Here is a 12,710-nt window from a genome sequence, read left to right on the forward strand (position 1 = left end):
AGATGTTTGGAGGTCTTAGCTGCTAACAAAGGATTCGGCTGATATGCCTGTTATTTAAAGACCAGTGTGGATTTTGGCAGCTGGTTAAAGGAAGAAAAGGTAACTGGAGTGAATAAACTTGTCACTGGGAGAAAGCAGGGAAGCCTCCTTCCAAATTAACCTTTCATGTACAAGAAAAAAGGAGAAATGAATTTCCATGGCATAAAGAATGCTAACTACATGGGATTTCCTAATGTGCTATTTTACTAACACTGACCTAGTGCTTGTCCTTATGAGTCCCACCCTATAACTGACCTCAGTAACTAAGCCAACTGTGGGCAAACTATGCGGCTCGCTGGCATGGTACTTGCAGGTCTCTGGAAATTGGCCCCCACTCTCCAACTTCAGTGGAAGATTGGATGTGGCTCCCAGGGTGAATAACTCTGGCTACCCCCTGTAGTCACCAACAGTGACCAGGTCAAATTGTAGAGGCTTGTTGCGAAACAGATCCTGAACAGCAACACATCTCACTGATACTGTTATTGTCTGCACATCTCATTCAGCGATTCATTATGCAAAGTCATATGTGACCTCACAGAATAAGATTGAGAAACAGGAACATTTAGATTACCAGGAAAAAAACTCCCTGACGTACTTGATTTGAGAACAGGCTTCTAAAGGAAATAGGGGAAGCCCTGTTATCAGAGATGTTTGTAGTTACAATGAACAAAACCTTACTTAATAAATGGTACAGAATAATCTTTCATTGGCTTCACAAGGAAATAAATAATTTATTAGGTGCTTTCCATCTATACTTTGGACTAGTGGTGCCCAACCTTTTTGGCCAGATGGGCAGTGCCCCGACTATCTCTGGGATGGATCCAGTGGGTGGTCCTGATCTGGTGTTGGAGGCAGTTGTGGTGGGACCCAATCTAGCCCTGGAAGGGGAGGGGGGGCAGTCTGGCCCCATGGGAAGGGAAGGGGGCTTGACCCAACCCCAACCTATCCCGGGGGGGGAGGGGCAAGGGGAAAGTCTTGGCCCCAATCCAGGTATGGGGGTGTGTGGCCTGGCCCAGACCTAGCAGCAGGGGTGGAGGGGGCAGGGCCCAGCCCCAAACTGGCCACGCACAGCTTGGGGCTAGAAATTTGGCAGCAGGAGAAGGTGGTTGTATTAACTGCTACTGTTCCCCTGCTACCAAATTTCCCAGCCAGCCTGTGGGGATCCTTGCAGGCTGGATGCTATGGCTCAAGCTGCATTTGGCCCATAGGCCAGAAGTTGAGCACCCCTGCTTTAAAGCCTCTATAACGTCTGGCACTTGGCTGAGCCACCTCTAGTGTTCAAATTCTGAAGTTAGGACAACAGGGACAACGGGACTGTCACAAAATTTGAGTCACATAATTACAGTGAAAATCCCCTCTTTTAGAAACAGTAGTTCAATGTTCAGAAGATTAGTATTATTATGGTTTATTTCTAAAAAATACATTTTAGTGTTAACAGCAAAGCAATAAACATTCCCTTAAAACTCCCTTTCTTGCCTCTTTTGATATGAAACAATTGCAATCTGCAAGCTAATCTGGCCCAGAGCAGAATATACTTTCTTGCAAACGAAGTTCTTCCAAATGCGATGGTTATAATCACAGTTTTTAGATTAGTCCCTCCTGTGCTCTATGGCTCTTGGAAGATGGGGTATGGCAGAACTTCATCAACATTTTCTTAGCCATAATTGTCACAAAATATATTTAAAAAACATCATCAGCATGGGAAGCCTTTGTACTTTTGTTTTCTAAATCCATCATTGTTCCAAAGCATCCCTTGTACACCTGCCCAAAGAAAAAGTAACACTTTATACTTTAGTAAAAAGTATCACCAACTCCACTTTACTTTGGCAAATTTCCTTTAGAAAAAAGCCACAAGAGGATGATTTAGGAGGGACAGAGAAACCTTCCATTTTGTTACAGGAACAATCCAGCAGGGAGGCAATTCATGTAGGTCCTATCTAGACTAGGAAAAATATTTTTTTTTAACTGCAGATTTAAAAAAAAACCCATGTAGGCAGTGGTTATCATTACCAGGCAACACAGTTATAAAGGTACTACTGAACATGCTAAATGCTATCATACTGAGTGCTGACAGTTTTTCAAAAAAAGACACACACTTAAAACAAAGTCCCCCAGTGCCTGAAGAAGGGTGTTTGTGTCCAAAAGCTTGCAAAGAACTTTTCCCCAACTATTTAGGTGGTCTCATAAAAGATAGCACATTTACCCAAAGAACTTAAAACAAGTGAGCTAAGGCATTAAAAAGAAATCTTTTTTCCTAGTTTGAACAGGGACTCAGATGCAAGTGTGCAGGCTTCCTGTGACTGTTAAATCTTCTCCGTCCCCCACTCTGCCCCCCTTCATTGAAGATCCTTGGAGTCTCAGAACAGCATAGACTCCCTATGACTGAAGAAGGGTGATTGTGCCTGAAAGATTGCTAAGAACTTATTAGGCCAACTAAGTAGTTGGAAAAAAAGACATCGCATCTACTCAAAGCCTGCTTAAAGACCCTAATTGATTTCAAGTTTAATCCTCAAGCATAGCTCCACTGGCTTCACCAGGAGGATGCAAGGAAATATGTATTCTTAGGGTTAGGCCCTAGGTCTGGTCCTAGTAAAGCAAAAACAAATCTTGTCATTCATTTTAGTGCCCTCATTGGAAACGAGTTTACCCATCGGCCTTCTACAAATGCTGCTAGGATGCCTCACTTCTTCCTAAGAATGTTATAGTGTGTCTATAGAGGTATGACATGAACAATGCTGACAACAGCATGAGTGGCGATCTCAGTTCAGCTGCAGTGCTCACTCCCTGTATCTCATAGTGGAAGGTTCCTCAGGCCCGAATTTCCACAACTCCCCTGTGAACCACTCCTCTTGTCCCTCTGGGGAAGGGATGCAAGAGGACAGCTATGCTCCTAAAGTACCTGTTGATACAGGTTTTCACAACAACCACCTGGCAAACTTACTTACCAGAAATGCAAGACTGAGCAGAACTTAAACAAAACCAGGTATAGCTACAAAGCTTCTACTTCTAGCTACATGAAACCCTCACTATTCGCAGGATTGGCATTTGTGGTTTCAAATATTCACGAATGCCGAACCCGCATCTCAAATTCACTTGCAGGAGCTCCTCGGGAGCTTCGTGCTTGCTGCCGCTGGGCTCCCACTGCCACCACCAGGCTCACGCCATTGCCAGCGTAGTTGTACTGCCACCAGGGGCACTGCATTGATGAATGCAGATGACATTCATGAATGCAGTGCCATGTTCGTGGATTTCACCATTTGTGGGGATCTCCAGAACATATCCCCCCACAAAGGGTCTCTTGTATACAGTATTTTAAAATAAATGTAAATGGAGAGTATCTCTTTAATAAACAGAAAAAGTAGAAAACTAATCCCAAATTTGAATACACTGTCTCCGTGATCCCTTACCTTAGATTTCCATTTAAAGCACTGTGATTCTTACAGAACATTTCTCCTCCTAGTGATGGGCAAGTGAGTTTATAAACAGTTTCTCCTTTCCTGCAGCAATATCCATGGAAGGACTCTAAGATCATCATGCATTTGTTTCCCCAACAGAATGATACCTGTTCAGTACATTTATGTGTGATTCATTATCAGCTAAAAAGCAAGTTTCCTTCCAGGGAGCATCCTCCCTCAAAGACAAAGCCTTGGAAATTTTACCAACCACATACTAATAAATTGATACATAGCAGAGAACTATACCTAGTCTAGCCGGTGCTATGTACAAAAGGGGTTTTGTTGCAGGATTTTTCTTTCTGTTATATTACAGAGACTTCAGCTAACGAAAGATTTGTTCAAGGTTTTAGTGGCAAACTATACCACTTACAATAGCACTATATTTGTAGTAAATACTCCCCCAGCAGTTAACAGAAGGCTCCAATGCTTTTTTCAACCTGTCTAGAGATGGTGCCAATTTTGGACAATTTTGTCTGAACAAAATACAGAGATTGGACAAAAACCATTGACAAAGTGGTTAGAGTCTAAAACTGTTTAGCCCATGAGCTCTTTGGACAGGAATGTTCATTTACTTTCTGCTAATGCAGCACCTCACACAAAGGAGGTAGAGTGGTTTATTTCTTGGCACTGCTGCAGCCTAAACTTAGGAAACAGGACTAGAAGGTACCTCCTAGGGGGCACTGAGTTCAGTCCTACACACTCACAGACAAGCACTTCATGTAATTACTTTTATGAATTTACCAAACATCATCATACCACTACATAGCTCTTTTCCTCCCACTCTTGCAACTGACATACTTGTCCAGAATCTCATTCTTGTTAGTGTTAGAGACCATGTTCTAATTCCCTCAATTTATTCACGGCCAATTATTCCTACTGATTCTCATAGAAAGTAGTCGAAAGTGTAATTTGCTCTTCTCCCTGCCAGGTGTTTACCTTCCACTTCCAAGGTATTTGTTTATAGCACTCATACCACTTTGTTTTGCTAGATTAAAGAAGCCAAACTCCTTCAGTCTCCTCTTGCAAGAGAGGAGCTTCTCCATTCTGATCATCATAGCAGCTCTTTTCTGTTACCTGGTCCAGTGTGCATTCCAATTTCTTGAATAAGGAGATGGGAATTATACACAGTCCAGATAAGGTATGAATACCTTGTAAAATAGCACAAATACTGCCAAACTTCTACTGGACATACATTGCCTGATAGGTCTTAGGACAATACCTGTCTTTAGACTGACCTTGTCACAGGGAAGGTACAGGGAACAGACCCTAAGGGGCCAAGGGGAATCCCAGGACACAAAACACAACAGGGAAGGCGAGGAAAGGGAAAGAGAAATGGAGATTCCCTTACCTGCAGCTGACGCCACGGCGAGACTGGAAATGGCGGCAGGACCTACACAGCTGATTAGCCGCGTCTTTTTGAAACTGCGGCCAGCTGCAGGCAGAAGCAAACAGAGACAGTGCGGGGAAATAAAAGGCAGTTCAGCCGAAGAAGGGAGAAGAGCAGGAGTGGAGCCACCAGAGGAGGTGTCTCTGGAACCCCGATTAGGGGTGAGGCGGGTCTGGACAACCTTCCATGAGGCAGGAGACTGCATCGGAGACTGCCAGAAGAAAGATGCCAGCGGCAGTTCGGCAGATTCCCCTTTTCCTGGCAAAGGAGTCGAGGGAGAAGATCCCAGGGCTCAGAACGAAGAAGCTGACAGCAGGGATGGCCCTGAAGACAGGGTGACGGAAGTCGAGTCAGCAATCCAGGTGGGATCAGCATGGGATTGGGAAGGCTGCAGGAGTAAACCTCTACGGGGAACGGAGAGCCTAAGCAACAGGAGGGGCTATAGGAAACAAGCTCCTACCATCCAGAGCAGCTTGGCAAGGGACCGAGTGGGCTGAACTGGAGGGACCAGCAGTAGTCCAGTTCAGCATTCAGGAGGGATAGCAGCCTGACATAGGTATACCCATGACAGGGTTAGCTGGGAGAGGATTTCTCAGAGCTAGGGTAGCCCATTTTGTGTGAGGTCAGGGATTTTACTGGCAGTGTTTTCCTTAGTTTCTTTCTGTTTCCTACTTTTGGAGGGGTAGGAGAGAAGGCCGCAGTGGGTCTTATAGTTGGCGCAACTCGGGGTTGGGTTAGACCTTATACATCGGTACCAGAGTGCCCATTACACCAAGAAGCGAGGGTCGGGCCAAGAGACTTCAGCAACTTGTCGAGGCTGGGTATCAGGACGAGGTGTAGGGGAGGTTGGAGCCTCGTGGAAGACTGCCGTCCAGAGATTCCAGACTCCGTAAGCCCCAGTAGTCAGACCCCACCACTGAAGGAACGAACAAAGTTGTGGCAGGAGAAATTGGGGTGAAGGCTACTCCGGGGCAGGACATCTGAGCTGTACAACCACAGGGACGTAGCGACGAGCAGTCTTACACACCCAAAGCTGGGCGGCACAGGACTGGATGTCTGAAGCCCGCCGGGTGCAGACCTCAATACCGAACCTTGAAGAACAATAACAGTAGCCTCCCTCCAGGCTGGCAGTTCCTCTTTCAACACAGTCCATTGTCATCTCCCTTTTAACGAGTTCATTACCGCCTTACAATTCTTGGACTAATACTCATTTTCTCAAACTTATTATTACCCATGTGGCATCACACCACATACTTTTCTGAAATCTAGATAACATTCAGTGCATTTTCTTGATGAAGAAAATCTAGGAAGATAATAGGTTAGCCTGGCATGATCTCTCTGGCAAACTCATGATGCCTTTTATCCCATTTTGCACTTGGGAAATTAATTAAGACCTCTGTGCCTTAATGTTCCCTTCAAATTCTGTTCTAAAGCCTTGCATACTGTTTAGGTCAGACTAATGGGTCTGTAGTTGCCCAGGTCACTCTCTCTCCCCTTCCTAAATACACTCACTACCTTTGCTGTTTTCCACTCATGAAGTACCACCATGCTTTAATGGAAATCTTTGCTGTCAGAACCATTAAACATTAAAGAGAAACCTCATTAGCCCATTCCCAGTAAATGGCAATTTAGAAGGTCACTCTGATGGCCAGAAACCATTTTAAAATCTGTGCCACTGTTAAAAACCTGGTGATTGCCTGAAGAACATATGGGAATTTCAGTTAAAAACTGAATGTCCTGGTCTGAGCTTTTTAAAATAAAGATATATGAATGTACTGTATTAGCAAAATATCCTAGACATTTTGAAAACTAATACAAGTTTCCCAGTGCAGTGACCTGCAACATGAGATAACTTTAATGAAAACCCTTGCTTAAACCTGCCAAGAAAAATCCTAGTACAAGTCTAGGACATATTGCTAAGACCTATGTTGCTTAACATATCATGACATATGCATGACATACCATGCATTAAATTCTTCCCATGAATGTTGCTTTCTAATGACAATGACATTCATAAACTGTTAAACATCGACATATACTTAATGTACGGATATCACTTTTTCAGCTTTCCAGGGGTTCAATCTTGGTTGGGCCAGAGTAGAAATGAAGGCTCACCAACAATAGTAATCTATCACATGGCAAATCTGTGTTGGTTTACTGGCTGACATCTCAAAATGTGGTGAAACAGTAATGAAGATGTACATGGCCAACAAAGAACAAGGAGTTACTACAATGGGAGCCAACCTTTTCAGCAGGTGGACCACAAATTAGCTTTCCCCTCTCCCCAAAGCACCACTCTGGTCCCCTTCCCCTGCCCAACTGGCTGCTCATTCTGCTCCCTGCCCAATAGCTGCTCTATTTTCTGCCCCTTGCTCTGTCTGCCTGTCCCTTCCTCGGTCTGCAGCATGCCACACATGGCGACTGCCCATGCTACTTTTGGCACACACGCTGAAGGTTAGCCACCCATGAATTAGTAGGTGCCAGATGTTCTCTTATCTAATCTAATTCAGCAACTGGAAAGATGATCCCTTAAAGATCCCTATTTCTATAGTTTAAAGAAACATAGAAAACATTCTGTTCTTGACTGAGCTGGCATATCAACAGCATATTACTGTTCACTCACTTCTTATTTATTTTTATGGGCAACAACTGACAACTGAACATGTGTTTTAGCTAATTCAGTTGAAATACATGCAGCTATCTAAGGTGTTGTGCAGAGTGCCAGTCACTATGCTTTCTAGATGTTAATTCATGTTGCATAATCAGGTAGTGTGACATGATCAGCACCTCCTTTAAAAGTCAACATTTTCCCCCAATACAAAAGCTGGAAGCAAGCCGGCATTAAATCAGGCATGAACTATTAAATAATTGTGTAGAATGTAAGAACATTTTTCATCTAAAGAGACTATTTTTATCCTTCCATCGCTTTAGAACCTCTATACATTCACCTTACAAATTGATGTAAAATCTTTACAAAATACTACTAAATGCAAATCAAATCTATTCTTAGTTAGCAGCTTTAAATGTCTCCAGTATAAAGCACTAGAAACAAAATAAAAATCAATTCTGAAAAAATCAGCAGTGCAATCAACAATGAGAAAGCAGAAATGTTCTATTTGGTCTTGCAGGCAATTGGGTTTCATTGTCAGTTCCAGTTTAATTTCCTGGGCTGCCAAAGACAGGCAGTGCCACAGCAGCACTTCTAGCTCCTTAAAAGAGGAATGAATAAAATGGAAGAGAAAATAAAACAGCAAGTGGCTCATAAAATAAAGCAGTAATTGCTTGAACTAGTCAAGAAACACCATTCCCAAGTTCTGAAGGGAGCTGCTACAGTAAACAGAATGATCTTGAACTGGGGAATCTATTAGGCTAGGTATGGTGTTGCTTCATTAGCTAGAGCTCTAAAAAAACAAATTATATGGGGAAATTCTTTAAATAACTGTTTAATTTTACCTGGCAAATCATGCCTCAGCACAGCAGTTCATGCTAATCCAATTTAGGCATTAAAAGCCCCAATAAAAATAAAAGAGGCTTCCTGAACTCAGAGAGTACTTTTTTTGTGTTCAGTCACAATTATTCATGGGTTGGAAATTCGTTTTTGACTCTGTTTGGCCTTTGTGAGCATCCAGTTGAGAGCAATTATCCTGCTGAAAAGTGACATTTGAGATTGTAGCATTCAAGTTCATTGCCTAATTCAAACAATTGGGGCCTAATATTTAAAAGGTGAGTTGCTTGGGTAGGCAGCTTTGCAAGCAGAAAAATGTATGTGCCTATTTTCCAAATACTGACAAGCTTTGTGCTGTGGTTACCCATGCCTGGAAAGGACACATGCTGGTTTGCATGTATAAAGTTCATGCACACAACAGCTGGTTAAACTGAGAGTCCTGTTGAAAATCATAGCTGAAGTAATCAAACTTCAGTGCCACAATATGAATTTACAGTATGATGGCATCTCAGCAAGCCACAGTCCAGGAAAGCTCCTCTACTGAGGGTAGCATATAAACATACATTAATCTCATGCTTAAGACCTCCTGAAGTCAGTGGAACTTTAAGAACATGATTAAATGCTTCCCTGATCTGGGATTTAAAACAGACTTGATTTTCAGGAGCTCCTGACTTCACTGGGAGCTACAGGTGCTCCCTTGAAATTCAGGTCACTTTCAGTGAGATGCCCAAATATATATTGGGAAACCAAATTTGAAAAGTTTAGCTCAGATCTTTAACACTCAACTGCTACGTCCAATAAAAGCTACTGGGTGTGGTACAGCAAAACCGAAAATAATCAGAAACCTTCTCCTTGCTATTAATATATAAAAAAAAAAAGTGTCAGAGATGGGTGCACTACGAAACATTCCATTTACTTCCAGGAATGAAAGTAGCTTGATAAGAAGATGATTCTGAAGGTTGTTTTAGGTGGATTTGGATTAAGAATTAATCCTCTCAATATGGTGCTACAAAACACTTATTGCTGCAATGCTACTAGTGAAAAAATAGGTCCTGGAAACACAGTTACTACTGGAATTCTATAATGAAAATGAATACATGGAAGTGAAACTGAACTAGGACAAAAAGGAGTTCTGAACTGTTTTAATTCCTTTATATAAGATTTGCATTTACTATTCCAGAAAATTAACAATTTACTCTTTATGCTTTTCGCAAGACAGGTTATAAGTTAAACATTTTGTCAGTGGAGACAAGAATCAGTGTTGCAAAGAAATATACAAACAATAGATCATTCTGTTCTCCAGACCTTCACACTTAAGGCATTTGAAACAATGGTTCTTGTCTTTTTTTCCTAATTCCCCTTTCATGTAGGCCCATGATATCCTGGGCCTGTCTTCTTGCATCCTTTTTCCCTCTGCATTCAACATCCTTTCTCCCTCTGCGTTCAACATTCATCATCCAGGATATTACTAAAAATCAACCAGTTATCTCTGCTCTCACTGCTAAAACTTGGTTAATTTGGGCTTGACTAGAATCCTCAGTCAGCTGGAAAAGATCTATTAAGTAGTATTACTAAATGGTCAGGTGGCTCAGGTCATGTATGCTATTACCACAATAAGGTAAACAAATCAGGTACCCAATATGTAAATTGACCAGAGCTGACAAGGGAATAGCAAATATATTAACATTTTGGTGCTGAAAAATCAGGTTCCTAAATCCAAGTTTACATATTTAGGCAAAGACGACCTAATCTACAGAAGGACAGCATATCTTCCAGCATGCATGAAACTCAACAGGAGATGCAGATGCTCAATGGTTCCAAATATCAGCTCACCTTAAATAGACAGGTACATTTGGGTTCAGTTTCTGTCAAGTTTGAAAGGTGTGGGCAATGAAGCTAAACAGTAACTCTGAAAAAAGTTGTAATACTTTGAATCTTTTTTGTAATTCCCTTGACTTTTGGGGGAATGTTCCTAGCCTAATTATTCCATCTTGCTGAAGTTGCTTCAGGGCAATCTATGCAATTTTGCTCACTCATTTTAATTAATACAACACCCACTTTTCTGTCATATTAACATTCTATAATTTCTTTGTCCTGGTGTATTCTAGATAGCTCATTCATCATCCACAGTTGACAACTAGCAGATTTGCCACAGGGTACAGAATATTTTCTTTCTTTAATAAAGAACAATAATGTGTGCTTTCAGATATGATTTTGTTCATTTCATGTTGCACCAGATTCTCTTTAATCTAGGTTGCTTTTCCTTTAGATTTTATTATGTACTCCTTGTGTTTTCTTGTGTGTCCTAATTAATACGATTTTCCTTTACTTTACTCTATGGAATATATCCTTAGCAAAAGCATAGTTATAATGCTATCAACTTGCTAGCTCCAGTTCTCCTTTTATTCTCAAGAGACATTTGTACCCCTCAAAATCCTATTTCAGATGCCACTGTTAAACCACATGCATTTTTCATATGGTACCTCTAGTATGTTCCAGAAACAAAGTTGAAAGATGGCCAGATGTCAGCCATTTGGACTAGGCAAAACGCATGCAAAAATAAAATTAAAAAAACAAAAACTGAAAGCTTACTCAAGACAATCACTGCACATTTCATCCTGCAACAAATATGCATGCTCTGTTCTGCATTTTCAATGCATTTGGCACTTCACAGTGCAAGAAGATCTGACAAGAAAAAAAGTAAAGGAGAAGACTAATGTATATTGTTAATGTAAAAAATGTATACCTGCAATAACAACAGTCTGGAAGCGTGCATTATTTGGGAATCTTCAAATATCACATTATAAAGAGGTCTGCTGTATTACAAACCACAATCAGTGGGGCCAAAATTTCTTCCTAATGATTTACTCTTACTGTCTCACTCTTTCCTTTTATTGAAATGCACTCACTGCACTGTTCTTCACATGGCATCAGGATTCAATTTAGTAAAGCAGATGCTTTAGAGCAGTAGTGCTCAAGCTTTTGATTTGGTGGGCAAGATCAGCAGTGAGGGGCTGGTCCGTGGGCTAGATTGAGCCAAGTGCTCCAGAATCAGGCCCCATGATCCAGGATCAGCGCCCAAACTGGTTCTACTGGCCACTGTGCCCCAGGAACAGGCAAGCCTATACCACCCCTTTCTTTTTCATCACCCTTTCCAAGGTACACTCTGCTGCTTTGTCTCCTTCCCCATGCTGCTGCTGCCTGCTCCATGCTCACCATGGTAAACCTAGGCAGAAGCTACAGAGCATCAGTGCTTAAACCAGATGTGGGGAAAATATGGCCTGCAGGCCAGATTTAACCTGCCAGGTTTGGCCTACAGCAGGCCTCTCGGCTCTGCCTGGCCCAGGCGTGGGGGCAGCCTGGGTTCTGCCACCCCCAGGTGCACAGCAGGGCTGGGGCAGCCTAGCAGCTGGAGTGTTTTTCCCTTTAGCCCCAGCAACGGTTCCTTCTGGCTGTTGCTGCTGGACCCAGCCCTGCTGCTTGGGCATCCCAGCTTGTCTGCCCTGCTGAGGCTGGCATCTGTGTGGGTAGTGCATGTGGCTGGGCACTTGGGATAGGGCTGAGAGTGAGCCTGGAAGGCAGGGCCAGGGATCAGAATTAGGATTGTGGGGAAATGACACCCCAGGCCCATGTGTCAGGCTTGGGCCCCATATGCCAGGACTGAGCCTGGGGCCTGGCACTGCATCTATCCAGTTCTGTGTGCTGGGACTGGGCCCCGTGCCATTCTGCTCACCCAGTGTAGCTCACATGGCCTGGAGCTCCCCATGATCTGGATATTTGGCAGCAGGGAAGCAGTACCACTGCTACCCCACTGCCAAATTTTCAGACCTGTGCAGAGGTCCATGGGCCAGATTACAGGGCACCGGGCACCAGATCTGGCTCACGGGCTGGGGGGACTGAGCATCCCTGCTTTCAAGGGAAATCATCCAGGTAACTGATTTAGGAAAAGACAAGGCCTGGTCTCCAATGAGGACAGCACAGGCCTCAATTTTGCATTACAGAGCCACAACAAAAGTGTTAAGTGGTGCTTAATAAGTGTAAAATTGTAAGTCTTTGTCTTTTATTGTAGATGTTTAAAAAAAAAAGCAAAAGCAAAAGCAAAAAGGATGCAGCCTTAGCACTGTATTTCTTTTCTGCATTCCCTCTCTCTGGCTGTTATCCAGAATGAGCTTCAGAGTTAAGTATCTGCTTGTGTGGAGTTCCATGCAGGAACAAGTCCTTCTTAGCGACAAACACTTAATTAGGACAGCATGCTGTCCCCACACGGGCATCCTAAATACACTAGGCTCAGCTGTTTTCCCCATTTTATGATGGCTTTGTGACAGGATATGCAATAGCTGCAACACTGCACTAGTTTCCCCAATGAAAAGGACCGCTGTAAGGG

At 42.8% G+C, this 12,710-nt stretch overlaps 1 protein-coding gene across 10 annotated transcripts in view; it reads right to left on the minus strand.

Annotated features, from left to right (window-relative positions):
- Window positions 1–12,710, minus strand: part of INPP4A (inositol polyphosphate-4-phosphatase type I A) — a 197,502-nt gene that overhangs the window by 95,498 nt on the left and 89,294 nt on the right. The window contains exon 3 of one of the 10 annotated variants that reach the window (XM_090065072.1): window positions 10,919–11,011. The exons of the other annotated variants lie outside the window; for them this stretch is intronic. The gene's annotated coding sequence lies outside the window, so the exon portion shown is untranslated. The remainder of the gene's footprint in view (window positions 1–10,918; window positions 11,012–12,710) is intronic. 10 annotated transcript variants of the gene reach the window in all.

Source organism: Crocodylus siamensis, chromosome 1 (genome assembly GCF_052110815.1).
Source record: "Crocodylus siamensis isolate JL-2025a chromosome 1, ASM5211081v1, whole genome shotgun sequence".
Taxonomy (NCBI): domain Eukaryota; kingdom Metazoa; phylum Chordata; order Crocodylia; family Crocodylidae; genus Crocodylus; species Crocodylus siamensis.